The sequence below is a fragment of the Artibeus jamaicensis genome, unplaced genomic scaffold, assembly GCF_021234435.1.
Source record: "Artibeus jamaicensis isolate MK-2021 breed Jamaican fruit bat unplaced genomic scaffold, CSHL_Jam_final contig_464, whole genome shotgun sequence".
NCBI lineage: Eukaryota > Metazoa > Chordata > Mammalia > Chiroptera > Phyllostomidae > Artibeus > Artibeus jamaicensis.
The window spans coordinates 20,302,457-20,319,590 of NW_026521842.1; positions in this window are offsets into that span (position 1 = coordinate 20,302,457).

Sequence of the window (17,134 nt, forward strand, 5' to 3'; positions counted from 1 at the left end):
AAAAATGAAGATTGTTACGGAAGTCCCCAAGACAACGTGCTCCAAATTTTGTACCAAGTTGCGCGTGCCAGACGTTAGGAAGAGGACGAGGAGAATGCGTGGCCAGCTCTCTACGCATTTTTCTATCTGCCGTCATTTACCCATGCAGGGCGTGTGCGGCTGTGGCCCCCATTTCCCAGACAAGGCTCAGCCCACTGCAGTCTGATGATCAGTGCCTACCACAAACCAAAGGATATTCATTTGGGCAAACAGACGCATTAGTGTGAAAACTCCTTTGAACTAAGGCAGTTGAACTACAGAACATTAGAGCAGTGGTAGACTCTTAGGGGAAAAACGCAAGCCAAGCTTCCTAGTACAAAGACACAGAAACCAAGTCCCAGACAAAAAGCCACGCCCCGTAATTGTTTACAGCAACACTCTGAGAACTAATCACCATCCTCCAACCTAACAGCTCACAGCTGCAGCCTTCTCTGGAGAAGTGCCCTGGCCTGATGGGAGCACATGACCACAGTGGGCTGAGAGGTTATTCCCACGCTGTGCCCCCCCACAGGGGCAGCCGGCCAATGAGTGACGGATTTGCTGGGCCCCAAAGCTCAGACCCCCCTACTTCTCGATCGGACAGCCTTGCAGAGCTCCCATGAGGTCAGGTAAAATGAGTCCCAGTTTGAGAAAATGCTCTCCCCTTGCTTATTTTCTTTTTCCCTACCTTCCTTCAGTCTTCTTTTCCTAAAACTAATAGGTAAGTGACTTACACAAAATGCATCCCTTTCTCAGGCTCCACTTCTAGGAAACCTGACACACTGAGGAAGAAGAGAGGACGTCACACAGGTGAAGCCATTGACGATGGACACTGAAATCTTCGCCTTGCAGCCCTTCCCTGGACGCTACTATTGGAACATTTCACAGGTTCTCAAAGTAAGATCTCCATGCCCTTTAAACTCAGTGGGGCTTTAAAGACAACTGGTCAACCCCCTCATTCTAGCAGCAGGATGGCCAACACCCAGCAAGGGCAAGCAACTGACCCAGGGCACACAGGACTGGAACCCAGACGGAAGACATCCCCATTCCTGCTGTGGAAGAAAAGTACTCACAGAGCACCAGCCCCAGTCTAGGTGGGAGGGTTCTCTGCAGCAGAAGAAGGCAGGGCTGGTGCCCGCGGGTTGGACAAATTCTGATCCAACTACTCTCCCACTCATAAACCGCTGCCCCCAGGATGAAAGCCACACTCTTTCTGCCCAACATTGGGGACTTCCCACAGTGATGCCCTCAAGCCTTTGTGCCCGACATCCCACCCTCCCCCAGGCAGCCCAAGTTCCACACACCCCTCATTTACACGCATGCTCTATGGGCTCCTACTTGGTCCAGGCTAGGATATGTGTGGAATTACCAGATAAACACCAACGCCCCATTAAAATGCATGCATTGTTCAGATAAGCAACAAATACTTTTTTGGTATAAGTATGCCCCGAATATTGCGTGGGACATACTTATACTACACAAATATTGTTTATCTAATATGGAATACAGTTTACTTCCTTGGCCTGAAAAAAACCTGCTCTTTGGAGTCTTGAAAAACCCCTCATCCTCCAAAACCAGCTCAAAGGGAACCTCTTCTTAGATGGCTTTCTATCATTCTGAAACAGTCACTCTCCCCTTAGTGACAGAGCGCTCTGGGCTCTGCTCAGCTGGAGGACGACCATCACAGCATTATATGTGTGATCAGGGATGGTCTCAGTGCTGGGCTGCCTGGGAACCAGGGCAGTGGGGAGGAGCTGTGCCCCCACTCACACATTTATTCACACTCGCATGCATGCATCCATTTATTCCATAGACACGTACTTGGCTCCTGTGTTAACACATGTGGGCACTGGATTCACACTCCAACACATAGAGACGTTGCCTGCCATGACAGGGCTTGAACCCAGTGGATGAGGGAGGTTATGGGCAAGGAAACAATTGACTTGACATGATCAGTCCTGCAGGAGGAGGAAACTAGGTACACTTGGACAAAGAATAATGGAGGCGGATGGCAGCTAGAGCGTGGTCACAGAAGGCCTTCTAGGGAGATATTTTTAACTTGAACCTAAAGGATGAGAAGCAGCCAGTTGTGTGATGAGCAGAGGAAAGGAGTTTTCCGTAGGAATGCGCAGTCTGTAAGGAGGGCCAGAGCCCCGGGAAGCTCGTTGTGTTCAAACTCAATAGAGGAACCGTATAGACAAGAGGGACAAGAAGCATAAGTACGGAGCCAAAGGCAGAGGCCTCACACTGGACCTCACCAACTATATTAAAGGGGTCCTTTAGGGCAAAGGGGGAGGCTGTCCAAGGGTCCAAACCAGCGGAATGACCCAGTCAGGGGTGTATGTTTGAAAGATCACACCTGCTGCTGTGAGTCTCTCTCACCTTTGAACCCACAACGCTCACATCGGATGGTCCTAATAAACACCTGCTAAATATATGCGTTTGTTCCCTTATTTGACTCTCATTCCCGCAGCTGTATCCTGACACTCACATCCACGACGGATGGTGCCTCACTGTTTACACATCCCCACAGTTAAGAAAGTCATCAGAGAGGAATTTCAAACTCTCAGAAGGCCTGTTTTCTTTGGAAGGAGCTTCGGTCTATAGGAAGAACTGAAATAGAACAGAGCAAACTCTGACCAAGGAGCATCTTGGCTTTTAAATTAAATGTCAGCACTGGTTTTCCACTGGGAATCTCCCCCAGGCTTCTGGAAGGCAAGTTCTGATCAACAACATAGGCCAGCCCCACCCCCAGGATGGGGCAAAAGAGAAACTGGCTGCAGGAGACGTGAGGGGCTGATAGCATATCCCCTCCCACCCAGCTTGCTGGCGCTGGGACGTGGGCGGCCCCACCCAGGGGCCTGCGTGTGCGGCCAGCGGTGGGCAGGATGGGATCTTTCCAGGGCTGTGAAGGAGGAAGCGATGGAGGGGAGAGCAGGACCGTGCGCTCCACACTCCTGCCCAGTCTACCCTCTGCAAGCGGAAGTCCCCGCCCAGAAGGTCTCACAGGACCCTCCACTGAGGCCTAACACACAGACAACAAGCAAGTTGCAGTGTTGTAAGGCTGGGGGAGGAAAAGAAGGGAAGGGGAGGGACCGCCTCCTTCTTTTATTTTTTTCTTTTCGGCTGGGATTTTTCTGAACCTCAGTGAAGTCTGTATCCCTCATCTCAGGATGCTGGAGTCCCCAAAATTGCCCCCAATATTTCTGAGGGTTTTACAGCCTACTGTTCCCCTTCAATGCACCTCACCCCCAAACCACTCCACACCGCTGTTAAACGCAAACGCCCTTTGCTCAGAAAGCTCTCTCCCCCATTTTGTTTGTTTGGTTTCCAGCCCCCAAATGTTAAAATTCCCAGCACCTCGCTCGACCCCGTGGTCCCTGGGCCAGCCTACCCTTTCTCCGCACCAGTGCAAAGGCTGGCTGCCCCCTCCCCGAGCACCCGCTGCCCGGCATCTAGACCGCCCTCACACCCCAGCCGCGTCCACCTTGTGCTACAGTCCGTTACACCCCGCCACGGAGATCTCCTTTGAGAGCCAGAAGTGCCAGTAGGCACTTCTCCAAACTCCTGCGAGACCAAGCCCCATTACTGGATAAAGGAGAGAAAGGAGGCGGGAGAAAGCCCTCATAACTAGCATTTTCACAATCATTTCATTTTCACAAGGACGTGGTATGATGGATTCTATGCTCCCCATTTTTCAGATGGAAAAACTGAGGATAAGCAAAACCCCCAACCACCTAGGTATTATGTGATGAAGTCTGAAGTCGAGCCCCAGCCTGAGAAACTCCAATGCTGGTGCCCCGTCCCCATCCCAGCCAAGTCCACCCCAAACAAAGCTGCTTCTCTGTCAGAATATTTGCCTCCCTTTCCCATCTGCAACACACTCTCCTGCACTTTCCACCAAGATCATTTGTTCCCACATCTCGCACCTCTCCCCCAGCCCTCTCCTGCAATCTGGTGTTTCACAGGAGCACGCTTGCTAAGCCTCCTGCAAACACTGCAGGGATGGAGGTCCTGTTTGGATTCCAGGTGACCAGACTGGACCCGGGGACCCGGAGCGGACTGCACCTGCCACAGGTGCGCCGAGTCCTCACTCGTTGGACGATCTCATCTAGAACACGTGCAGTCTCAGAGAAGGCAAATATCACGGCCATGAGCCAGGACCTCCCTTTCTGCCCTCCCCGCAGGCCAGAAGCAGTTACCTAGAGCAAGAAGTCTCGTGATGGTGGCCCTCCGCCACACAGTGAAGTCTCCTTTGCAAGGCGGAGACACTCTTCATGAGCAGACCCCTGGGCTCTTCCCCCTTCTGTTCCAGTCCTCCCACAGGTGGGCTCTGGTCACACAGAGGACCAAGAATGGCCCTGTGCCAGGACGCTGGCATGAGTGCGATGCCAGCCTCCCGGCAGTGCCATTTCCTTTACCTAGAACTGACTTCAGTCTCTGTTTCCCTGTGACCATCTCACCCAAGGTCCATCACACAGTGACCCTCTCTTGTGCTTTAACAGGTCACTTTTGAGTGTGATGAGAACACAGCGTGTTGTACGAGCCTGTAATCATCAGTCACTCAGAAAATCCGTATGTGTCCCTACTATGCACCAGGTGCCACATCTGGCCACAGGAAGACAGCTGTGGCCCCCAGGAAGCACACAGCTTCCTTTGCAGGATCGACGTCCAGTGCCCAAGTTGCCGCATCACGTGAGGCTCCTCCAATGCACCGTCGGTGCCTCCAGCAAGAACCCTTCAGTCCCAGCTTTGTTTCTCCAGGACAAAACGTGGCACCCAGCACCTGGCAGACACCCCCTCACTGCCTCTATGTTCCACTGGGGAAGCCACGTCGCCCGGACCAACCTGTAGGCTCTCAGACTGACGTGAGCTCCCGTTCCCAGGTGGTTCCTCGTTGAGACTGAGAGCTGGGGAGGAGATGCCCTCGGGAGCGGTGTAAAGCAACGTGCTTCAAAAGAACCATATAAGCCACAGGATATTTTTCAAAGGAGAGGGGGAGTATTAAAAGCCTGGGCAGATCCTAACTGGATTTGGACCCAGAGTTACCAGGAACTCCCGAAGCCTTGGCCGGTTCCTTCTGATCCTAAGCCCTGGCAACGATAGCCCATCTGCAGATCAATGCCATTGATCTTGCTCTGTAATAAAGCCGCTTCCCGACAGACCACAGCTCGGAGCTGTTCGCTGGGGCTTCCTGCCATTCTGCGTGGCTGTGTCTCTGCCTTTATGCAGAGACTGAGCGTGCATGAGGCATGTCTTGGTCACAACGCTGTGACCCTTTCTGTGTTAATGGGTGACAATGATGGTTCTTCCTGCCACAGAATAGTTATACAGAGGGTCTGAAGAAGACCCTGACATCTCACCAGGGCACCCCCCAGGCATACCGGTTACCTCACAAAGGAGTGGAGACGGCATCTTGGCAGATACTGTGAACAGGATGCGAGAACGCCTTCCTGCCTTTTCTCCTCACCCAGAAAGGTCAAGGGATTATGACCTCGAGATGGTGAATGTGTGTGGAAAACCTACCCAGGTTGGGAGAAGAGAAATGCCCACGTGGGGAGGAGTGGCTGGACCACACAGAGTGAAACCTGACCACCGAGAGACTTCTCTCCAACTGTGGCCGCCAACTCCACACTCGCCTCAGGGGGCACTGTCTCCCCCCACCCCATAAACTCCAGGGCCTCATGCAGACACAGGACCCTCCCCTTAATTCTTTTGGGGCACAACTGCACTGGGTAGAGTGGGAGCCTTCACCCCAGATTGAAGACTTAGGGCAGACAAAGGGAAACAGACTCGGAGGATCCCATAAACTGACTCAGAAAACTTGACTGACTTTCTGGACTGGTTTTGGCCATCTGCATGCCGGCTCTGGGTCTGCCTCCGTGGGGTGCCTTTGACGTCACACCACCCAGAAGCCCATAGCCAGGTGTTCACCCTCTCAGGTGCCCCGACGCAGGAGAATCAGGGTCAGGAAAGGCACCAGTCCCCCCACCCTGCCCTACCAAAGGCTCCCTCGGGGAGGTCCGGGTTTCTCTCCGGGGGACAGAAACGCCCTCTGGGAGTCTGTCTCCTCGAGGACAGACCTCAGTCCTACTTAGCAGCCTCATCAAGACGGTCAGATGAAAACCTGGCCCAGTAAGGCCAGCGTCCTCCTTCCTGACCAGTGGTACATTCATGTGGTTCCAGAAGAGTGGTGTTTGGCAGTTGTGCACACCCAGTGGCTTACTGGACATTCCCCCAGCTCCTCAAACTCAATTCATGATCGCCCTCTTCCCAGACCCAAACTTGCCCCCCCCATCACCAACAGCACCAGACACCGAGCAGCCACGCACGTACGCTGTTCTCCACCTTTTCTCCCATTCGTACTTGCCTCTCTCTTGCCAAGCCCTGGTGACATTATCCTGGCGACGTGCCCCTGTCCTTGCTCTCCAGCTGCATGCTTTGTCCTCCATACCACTGTCACCTTGTCCCTAAACTGCTGGCACATGCTCCCAGCTGCTCCCTCTACTCCGGAACTCTCCCTCTCTGAGCCCCTGGCTCTTGCTACACAGTTCCCTGAAAACTGGCTCGGGTCTCACTCCTCTCCCTCCAAAACCCTAGAAGCTTCCCATTGCCACGAAATCAAAGATATTATTTTTAACAGTTCTTACTGAGTGTTCCACGGGCAAAGTAAAATGCAAAAGGAGGGTTTGCTGGGGGAACAAACACATCTGGGAAACTAGATTAATAGACTTGAGGTTTGGTTTTTGGTGTTTGTTTTTTTTCAAATCTTCACCAAGGATATGTTTGATTTTTTTTTTGAGAGAGAGAGGAAGGGGAAGGGGTGGAGAGAGAGAGAGACATCGATATGAGAAACCTCCATCAGTTGCCCCTCACAGGCCCCCCCAAACGGAGGTAGAACCCGCAACCTTTTGGTGTAGAGAATGATTCTCCAAGTAGCCAAACCACCCGGCCGGGGCTTGAGGTTTTTGTTTTTTTCTGACTGCAGGCCTTCCCGGGGACTTTGACAAGATAGTAGTGAGGAAGTATACGGAAGTTCTGCGTGTGCACTCTATGAGGCTGGACCTCAGAGATGATTTTAGCAAACGCTATTTCAGCCGTATCCTTGGGACCGGTGTCCTGTGAAAACCCGTGTGAGAGTCCAGGGTGCGGTACGAGCACGAAGCTACATCCTGCATTTAATGTGCTTCCCAACTCGGCTCCACTTCTGTGTCCTTCTTCAGTCTCAGCCACAAGCAAAGCCCAGTTCACTGAATTTTTAACCATAAAACAAATGGAGGAGCAATCATGCAACTATAAAAGAAATGTGTGGCTTTTTATAAAGTTCAACAAGACTCTTTATAGAGAATGAACAATTTCTTTTCCACCAAACTAGGACTTTAAGATAACATTCATACCCCTGTTATCACGCTCGCTTGCTCTGCTTAGAGACACATGTTCCTTTTTCTTTCTCTCCGTGTATTTTTCTTTTTCACACACATTAGCTACATACTACATGCATTACCCTACAGCTCCTTTTTACTGTGTGACTGTGTTTTCCTGGATATGTTTCCAGATTAACGCACGCTGATCGTTCTGAAGCGTTACGCAGCCCCACGATGTGCTACTGGGCAGACACACGAGAGTACCGCGGTTCCCTCAGCCGCCCACCCCTGTGGATGGCGGGTGGCATGTGTTCCGGTCATTTCCAGGGGGCTTCTTTCTCTTCTTTGGTGGAGGCATACAATGCTACTATAAGCATTTCTAACAAAATCTATCATATTTCTGAAGGACAGTATCCCAAATGTTGAGTAAGCCAATTTCCACCAGAAACTCAAATCTTCCCCATCAGTACCTCTCAGGTGAGGAGAACACCTACTGAGGTGGTCAGCGTAGACGCCCCCCACCCTGGCCGGCGCCTGTTACTCTAAACTCATGGTAAAAGGACCTCTGCCCCTTCGGAGCCAACTCCTCAGGTGCCTCTCTGGACACAACAGGCAGAGGGGTGGCCTTCACGCCCCAGATGAGCGCTCGTCCCCAGCCGTCCCTTCCTGCCTTTTCTCACACTCCAACACTGTCCCTCCTGAGCTGGGCCTCAGTGACACCTTCGTTCAGAGAGAAGCCGAAGATGTCACCGCATGACAGCAGCAGGGGAAGGAGGGAGGTGGTGCGCACAAAGGACCCAGAGACTGCGGATGCCCCAAAGGCTCACGACGAGGACTCGGCGGGAGCAGAGGTGACACAGGAAGAGGGGTCCCTCTCTCAGTCCCCCCAGTCACCCCCACAAGCAGACTCTGTCCAGAGACTGCTCCTGGGGGACCCAGGCAGAGAGTCGGTGCTGGGAGACAACGCTCTCCCGTCCCCAACTCTTCCCTTTGAATCCCATCCCGACGGGCAAGCTGCAGGTGACCCTACAAACGGAACTCTTACCAACAGCAGCAAACCCGAGAGGGCGTCGGCCCACACAGCACCTGGGCCCAGCCACCCGGAGTCTGCTCCACTTCTGGACAGCAGTGCATTCCGACAAGCTACACATTCTGTTCTTTGGGCCTCAGTTTCATCTTCCATCAAACGGGAATAGTAACAACTGATAAGGAAGTAAAGATTTAATAAGTAGAATTTATTTCCCTTCAAATTAGTGCCCAGAGACAGATGCATCGTACATGCAAAGTGCTTTAAACAGGGGCCCACAGAAATCTCCCAGAAGCCTCCGCTTCTGTCATTGGCCACAGAGCCGACCTCAGGCCAGTGTCCCCGCAGCGCCCCAGCCTGAGACGTGACGGGGCACTCCGTTCCCTGCCTGCAGCAGGAGACCAGACCCCTGCACCTTCACCCTCCCCTCAGACCGCCCCCTCCCCAACCCGATGCCCGCAAGCCCTCCTCCTCCTCTCCTTCCAAAGTTCAGCTCCAAAGATGGTGCCCCTGTGATGAAGCCTGGCAGACTCTCGCCTCTCCTCCGAGAACCCCAGAGCACTCTCCATCTCCCCCACCTTGTTTCAGAGCACCCCACACCCCCCTCTAATCACCCGCTGCCCTGCACAGCAGTCATGATGCCCTGGACTTTCTCTCATTCGAACTGCCAAGTCCTTGACAGCATGGGTGCATTTCTTTCATTTCCTTCGCTGGCTGCCACCGTGATCGACATGCATGAGACTAAATACATACTGGCCACGTGAGCCGTGCCATCTCGAGAACCCTTTGCAGTGACACTGTCCCCGAGCCCCTCTGCATTCCATCCCATCGCTGCAGGAAAACCGAGGCCTCTGCTCAGCGAGCAGGCTCGCCTCACCGTGGGGCCCGCTGCAGGGCTGGAGGCAGGGGGATGGCCGTGCCGACACGGGGTCCCCGAAGCTCGGACTGGGTGGTGGCAGGAACACGGGAACGGATCCCGCTGGCTCCCCGGCGTCGGAAGCTACGGCCCGCCCACAGTCACGTGCCCGCACCCCTCACCAGCTCATCACCTGTCTCACAGTTCAAGTTTTTAATTTGAAGTGCAGTGTCTGACCCAACTGAAATGGAATCCAGGGACGGTCGAATCCTATTAAGTCACCAGACCATAAAGCAGAAAGGTGTAAAGTTGACAAATTGCTTCTCCCAGTGGCAGCAGCCGGGAGGCACACAGCAAGGCGGGGCTCGGACCCAGGAGTGGTCCAACAGAAATCCCCTCCTTGGACCCAGGGGCTGGTCTCAATGTGCAGCATCCTTGACCAGGCAAGGGGGAGTTCAGTGTTTAACAAGTCTGTGTTTAACACAGACTTGTTTCTTTGTATTTCATTTTCCAGTGCAAACAGAACCTGGGTATACCAGGTCATGCCAGCCTGTAGGATCATACATCCACAGTAGCCCTTTAAAAAGGATTTCTGGTCATGCACTGAGCTAAAATTGCACAAGTCCCACAATCCTGCCCTTTCCCTCACAGATAGGCCTGGGAGGAGCTGAGGGTGTCAATCATGTGTCTCTGGAAATAGGTCTCTTGGCCCCACTGGAGTGAGCACTGCGTTCCCTTATTTATACTGTCAGCCAAGGAGATTGTGTCCAGGAGAGGAGCTTGGAGACAGAGGGAAATGCTCCGGACACTTTGTCTAGGTTAGCCCGCACAGTTCTCCCTGAATCCAGGCCGTGTCAGTATCATGGTCCTCGTTGTAAAAATGAGCAGAGAGAGGCACAGCAAGGATGATTGCTTATCCAAGGTCAAGCAGCTAGTACAAGGTCAAGTTGGGATATAAGGTTTAGTGCTTCCGATTAAAGGCACCTTTCAGCCCATCACACAACATGCCCCTCCTTGCTGACTCTAGTCCACGATGGCCTCGCTGAAACCTGAAAGGAGCATTCTCCACCTAGCGTGGACGTGACTTGTCCTCACAATGCAATCACCCATTCCATTCCGTGACCTTTAGTGCCCTTGAGAGCTTACCAGAAATACATTGCTAAAGAGTTTGGAGAACAGAGCTATGCTGTTGGTCTCTGGTTTCACTGTTCCTCTGGAGCACCTGCCCATTCAACCCCGAAAGTCCTTGCTCTTAGCTACAGCCCTCTGCCGATTGCCCAACCCCTTCCCATCTCAGCTCCCCAACACGACCCCAGTTCTCCTCTCAGACCCCTGGGTGTGATGAGCTAGTGGGGAAAGCTCCATTCTATGAATGACAAGTATTACTGCTCAAAGAAAACTCTGAAATGAGACACACCATAGCTCAGGGACATGTCTTCCTTCTATTGAACCACACTAGAGAGCCCCTGTGAGTCTCAGTTTCCTCATCTGTCAAAGGAATACAAACCACGCCTTCCTCCTTGTGATGCTCTGTACATAAAATGTGGGTCCTGCCCTATGCACAGAAAGTGCTTATAGAGTAGGAACTACCACAGAGTGAAATCTCAGTACGTATTATCCCCATCCTCCTCCTCATCACCTGTTCCGTCTGGTCCCACGTCACCAGTATGGCTAGGACCAGCAAGCATCACCTCTTGCTACAGCGGAAGGTAAAGGGCTGATTGAGGATGAGGGGCTTACGCAGAACAGAGTACCCCTGGGCTCTCCATGTATTAATGAGAAGCTATGAGTTCCTTCCTATCTGGACCCAAGAAAGGCCCCAACGACAACAGCTCTCAAGTGCCCTGCCTTCTGATTTAAAGCCATTCCCATTGAAAGAGACTAAGGGGCCCCACTCTCTTCCTCTGGGGTTCAAATATTCCCAGGGAATCCACACTCCTCATGCACAGATGACCCATCTCTCTGGCTCTCCAGACAATGGAATTCATTGGGAAAATATTTTTTCTCAAAGGAAATAGAGACAGAATGCAGGCCACTGCTCTACTGACCACACCTTTGGCCCTTCCTACCTCGTTGATGGATGTTCGTTATTACCATTGGGAATTACATTCATTCTTTTATTCATATTCATTAACTGGTTATTTAAATAGATGGCATAACTCCACCCAGGAGCTTCCAAATTCTGAGTTCTTTCAGGACCATATCTTAATTTTTTAAGTATAGACTTCATAATAAAGAATACTACGTTACAAGACTAATAGGTATTTTGGATGAAAGCTGATTTTTCTATATTTTCAGCTGCGTTCTTTGCATTCCCTTATGTGATAAAAATTTACCAAAGACATATTATATACCAGGCACTTTGCTAGGTATCAGGGATACAGACATCTGTACAAATAGACCCAATGCAGATCCCAGATTTGTAACAGAAGTGTCTGCGGGGTACATGGGAAGCATGGAGCGGGGCGAGCTCCGTTCCTCCGGAAAGCGGGGGAGCCAGAAGCCATTCTACTCTTGGAAAATGCCTTCCTCCTTCAAGCTGGGGCTCAAAATTCACCTCCTCAGGGGAGTCTTTCCAGTGAACAAGTTAACATTCCAGAAGAGTCCAGTGAATGTCAAATACTAAAAGCAGAGCCACTGGGTTTCACACAAAATCCCCCTTCCAGGTTTCGGGACAGATCACAGTGCAATTACCCATTCCATTCCGGGAAGTTTGATCTGGGAAGTAACTAGCTTTGGAATCTGGAGAGCCAAGCAAACAGAGATGTTTTCCATCTCTGAGAAACAGGAGGGCTCTGGGAAACTCCTCAGCAGCCTAAGGAACGTAAACAAGCACCTTCTCAACCCCAGACCGCCCTGCGATGCAACCCAACTTCCACTGTGGGGGTCTTGATTTTGTGTGTGGGAGGGGGCTGGGCTGTGGGGTTCTTCACATGGTAAAGCTCATTCTGGTTTGTATTCTATTAAGTCGATTATTACATCCAGCACATGACTGGATATGGGAATAATTAGCAACCAGTTAATCGAGGGGCTGCTTTTCTTCAGAGACATTTCCTATTAGGGCTCACGTTATGCCAGAAGGCAGCAAGAACACCCCCTTCTCACCTACGCCGTTCCCATGACTGTGCAGCACAAGAATTCAGAGGGGGAGGCACTGATCTTGGCTGAGTCTCATTTTCAACGTTCCCAACTGGATTTCAGGAGACGTGACTATATTCATTCAATGTTTTCTCTACTAAATGTGAAAGGAGAGAGTCAGGAGTCATGTCCACATTTCGGCTTCTCTCACAAGGAATCTAAAGAACAGCACTTCATAGGGGCAAGTCCACCGCTCCTTTGGGAAGTCAAGAAGTCTCCTTCCACCAGTGAGACGGTGGCTCCAAGAGTTAGGTACCCCGTCAAAGCCTGTATCCAGAGATCCAGTTGTCACTGATCAACCTGGAGTACCATCTCTCCCCTCTCTGGATCTCCCCCCACCCCATGTGTCTTCCTATGGGAGTGAAGGATGCCACCCAGCCATCCACTTCGGAAACCCGAGTGCCACCTCTCACATCCTCCCGTTCAACTTCACGTCTTACTGAGTCTGTCTTCTTAAAACCAGTGCTACCTACCACCTCTCTTCCGCCCCTGCCATGGGGTGCTGTACATCCTTATCACTCATGTGTGAATTCCTTCACTATCTCCGAAGGATTCTCCCACCCCAAGCTTGACCTGCACCCCAAGCTAGCCCAAGTGCCATAGTAATCTTTCTCCAAAGTAAATCTTGTTAAGTCACAAGATTCTTTCCAAAACTGCTCATTTCCCTTTAGGGAAGATGCCAAGCTTCTCCCTGAGGAGCACCCCTCCCCCATAATGTGTATCTGGCCCAGCGCTCACTCACCCCTCCCCTAAACTCACTCCACTCACTGCAAAAGCCTTTGCCGCCCTTGACCATCAGCTTTCTTTGCCTCTTTTGACTTAGTTTTGCTCTGGCAAATTTATCTCAGTCTGAGAATCACCATCTGAACAAGTGAAAGTATTTTCCTTACTAATACGCTATGCCTCATTTGTGTTTGAGTATATTAGTAATTACAACATCATGGCGGACTTCATTCATTCTCTATTCGCTGCTCTTTCTGGTCATCTCCCTAATTATCCTCTGTTCCATCTCTGACACCCATGGGATTGATGGAGGCTCTCCTGTTCACTTCCGCTTCCCCTGACACGAATGAATAGTGGTTTGGGGGCGTGCAGTCTAGCTCTGTTTCACTAACTGTTACCTTATGCTTTTGATAAACATTCTTGAACGTGGATTATTCTGGGCCATTGTAGAATAATCAGCATCTATATTCTCCACATAACAAGAATCTCAGCATGCTTTAAATTCCATCTGCCTCCCTCATATATTTCTAGCACAGTGCCTTTGGAATCAGTGGAAATATTTTAGCTAGAAAATTAATTTCTAAAAATCAATACATTTAAATTTAAGAACAAAGTTTGTTTTCTGGTTTGTTCTCTCATAATGGTGTATTTTATTCCACGTCTTCCTTGGATTTATTTTTCTATTTGCTCATAAGTCTTTTCAAAGGATCTGTGCATGGCAAATTTTCCAAATCTTTGCATATCAGAAAATTTATTGATTTCCATCTTCAAACCTGAATTAAGCTTCACTGGTTCCAGCAATCAGATTCAAAGTTAACTGTCTTCCTGAGATTAGAAAATATCGTTTCATTACCTGCTGCCTTCATTGCTAATACTGAGGTGCCGGCTGTCAACCTGACTCACATTCCTTCCGAGCTAATCCGTTCACCCACCCACCCACCACACCTCAAGCTTTCAAAATTTCCTCTAATGACTAAAATTTCACCATAGAGTGTCTTATATGGATTTAATTTTCTTTTATTTATTCTGCTTGACATCTAAGAGTACCTTGTGATCTAGGAACTTATTGGATTCTTAAATCCTATGAAATCGCCTTCTACTGCGTGTGTGAATTACTGCTGGGTTCACTCTGCTTCTCCTGTGCTGGTGCTTCTGTGTTCGACAGTCTAGCTTTTAATATCTTGGATCTCTACATATTCTGTCTGGGATTATGAAGAGCTACCAAACTAAGCTCTCAAAGGTGTTCTGTTGACGTGGAAAAATTATGCTGAACTGAGCTGTTATCTGGGTTGAGTAGATTTAGAACAAATGTGCCCAATGTAATAAACCTTGTTTTCACTCTGGAAGTTTCTGAAGTCCTGGGCAATTCAGGATTTAAATCCTCTGAGGAGCGAAGGAAAGGCGAGGAAATCACAGCTCTGAATAAGTGTCTGACCGTGTTCTTCTGCGGTGCTTTTCCAAAGACTCCTCCCTATTCACACTCTTGAGGTCAAGGCGCCCATGGTCCTATGTGTACAAGCCTCTGAGAAAAGCAAATGACTTCAACACTTCCCAACAACAACATGCCCATAATGACTTCAGTGCACACGCAATGCATGTACCTAACAGTCGAACAGGTCCCCCCCAGGGACACGTGCACATGAACCAGGGACAGCACAAATAAGTCTTCCCTCTGTGTGTTCTGTGACCTTGGGGAATTTACATTCTCCACTAAACTGTTCTATTACCCCGGGGTTTGCACTTCATGCCTAGTCTCAACATAAAGACATGTCACTGGTGAATGACTTTGAACTCCTTGAAAATGCAATGTGCTCCAAATAACAAAAGCAATGTGTTGGGAGATGTTGTTATTAACTCCCTAGCCACCCTCCGGGGTGTCAAAATCACCCTTTGAGGAGCAGGGAGTCTAACGTGGGTACAAACTCCCTGGGTCCTGACCTTCAACTGCAGGGTTTTCATTGAGTCCAGACTCGCACATCACATGTCCCAGAAAAGACAAGAGCCATCTGCAAGATCTCATCACCATGCTCCCCCTCAACTGCCTGGAACTCTGCGGACTCCACAAGCGAGTGGAGAGTTGTGCCAGACCATTGGCACCCTGTCCTCAAGGGCCCTCTGCAAGGAGGGCATCTCAATATTCACCTGAGTCTCTGACTGAGTCCCTCAGCTATCACAGACGTGCAGACGTGCAAACTTTCAAAGTTTGCTTTGAAAAAAAGGGCACTAATGGTTCTGGTCAAGGTATTGCCCCTCTTTTGAGAAAAAGAGGGGGAAATGAAATCAGCTCAGACAGTCCTATTTTTCTAACATAAAATAGAAAGGAGCCGGTATTAATTTAGAGAACCTCATGTTTATCGGTTGGTTTTTCACACACACACACACACAAATAGATACACAATTGACCTGTGAATAACATGGACATTAGGGGTACCCATCCCCACACAGTCAAAAATCTGCATGTAATTTCTGACACCCCAAACACTTAAGTTATTTCTCAATGTCTGTGGGGATTGGTTCCAGGATCCCCTGTGGATACCCCAATCCAAAGATGCTCAAGTCCCCCATGTAAATGGCATAGACCATGCATATGCTCAGCCCTCTGCTTCCAAGGACTCTCAACTACAGTCAAAAACAGCGCAGGTATGTGCTGAAAAAGATCCCCATAAAAATGGATCCACACAGCTCAATTCCATGTTGTCCAAGGGTCAAGGGCAACAGAGATGGACGCAGACACAGAGGTGTGCATACACTTGCTCCGGATCATCTTTCGAGTTAGGTGCAGTTATTTCCTCACCAGATGTGCAAACGGCGGCACAGAGTAATAACAACCTAAAATCCCTGTCTTTATCCTTAGCCCTCAACCAAGTAATAATGTATTCTCTGTTGTTATTTTTCCCGTTTTGATGGTCAGGTACTATATCAGTTTTATTCATCCCAGTATCCCTCGGTCTAGCAGAGTCTGTCGCATAGTAGGTGGTCAGTGAAACTCAGCCTCCTGTCTATAAAGCCTGCCATGCTATATTCTAAGCTGTATCATAGCTAGCTCTTCATTAGTCAATAAAATGGCATTGAGGGGATGTGCCAAGCCTTCTGCTAGGCAGAGCAGTGTGGGAATGAATGAGTCAGAAATCATTTTGGACCACCTAATGGGATAAATAGTAACTAACAATATTATTTCCTAGTAAGGTCAAGAAGAATGGGATGGTTATTGTAAAGGAGATGAACTCAGACAGGGGACAAGGGTAGGTGGGTGAGAAGGTGATGTCCAACTCCCTGTTAGACATGAGCGACAGGGAAATCCTCTCTCCAGAGGGCATCATAAGCTATTGTCACACCGACACACCTCAAATTCCATGATCAAGATTTTGTTGCCTTTGGAACACATACATTAGACACTGTTTTACCTAGGGTCTAGGGTTGGCAGACTTAGCAAATTACAATGCAGGATTGCCAGTTAAATTTTAATTTCAGATAAACAATAATTTTTTAAATATACATTATTTCTCAAATATTACATAGGACATACTTATACTAAAATATTTTTCTTTGTACAACCAAAACTAAAAATTAACTAGGTGTCTTGGATTTTTATCTGTCAAACTTGTTAGAGAATCATTGAATAATTTTAAAGTTAAGTGAAATAAGATGTATGGTAGATTTTACTGAAATAGAGGTTGGAGATCTAAGTTTGGGTGTTAATCATATATATATAAATTCTTGAGAAGAGTTCATTTTCAGAGAGGAAAGCAGAGTCTGCCAACCTTTTCATCTGTTAGGTTAATTCAGCCCGTGACTGGCGACAGAACAGCAAGTCTGGTGCATGAAACACACTCCACATCAACTGTGGGGGTTTCATTATTTTCATGATTGCTGGCACTGTGCTCGTTAATCCATTATGCTAACGTCTAACACAACTTAATACTTTTTCAGGCACTGTATTGGGGTTTTCACATACGTGACCTCTCTCCATCTTTTTAGCACCCTTATGAGAAAATTACCGTTACCCTG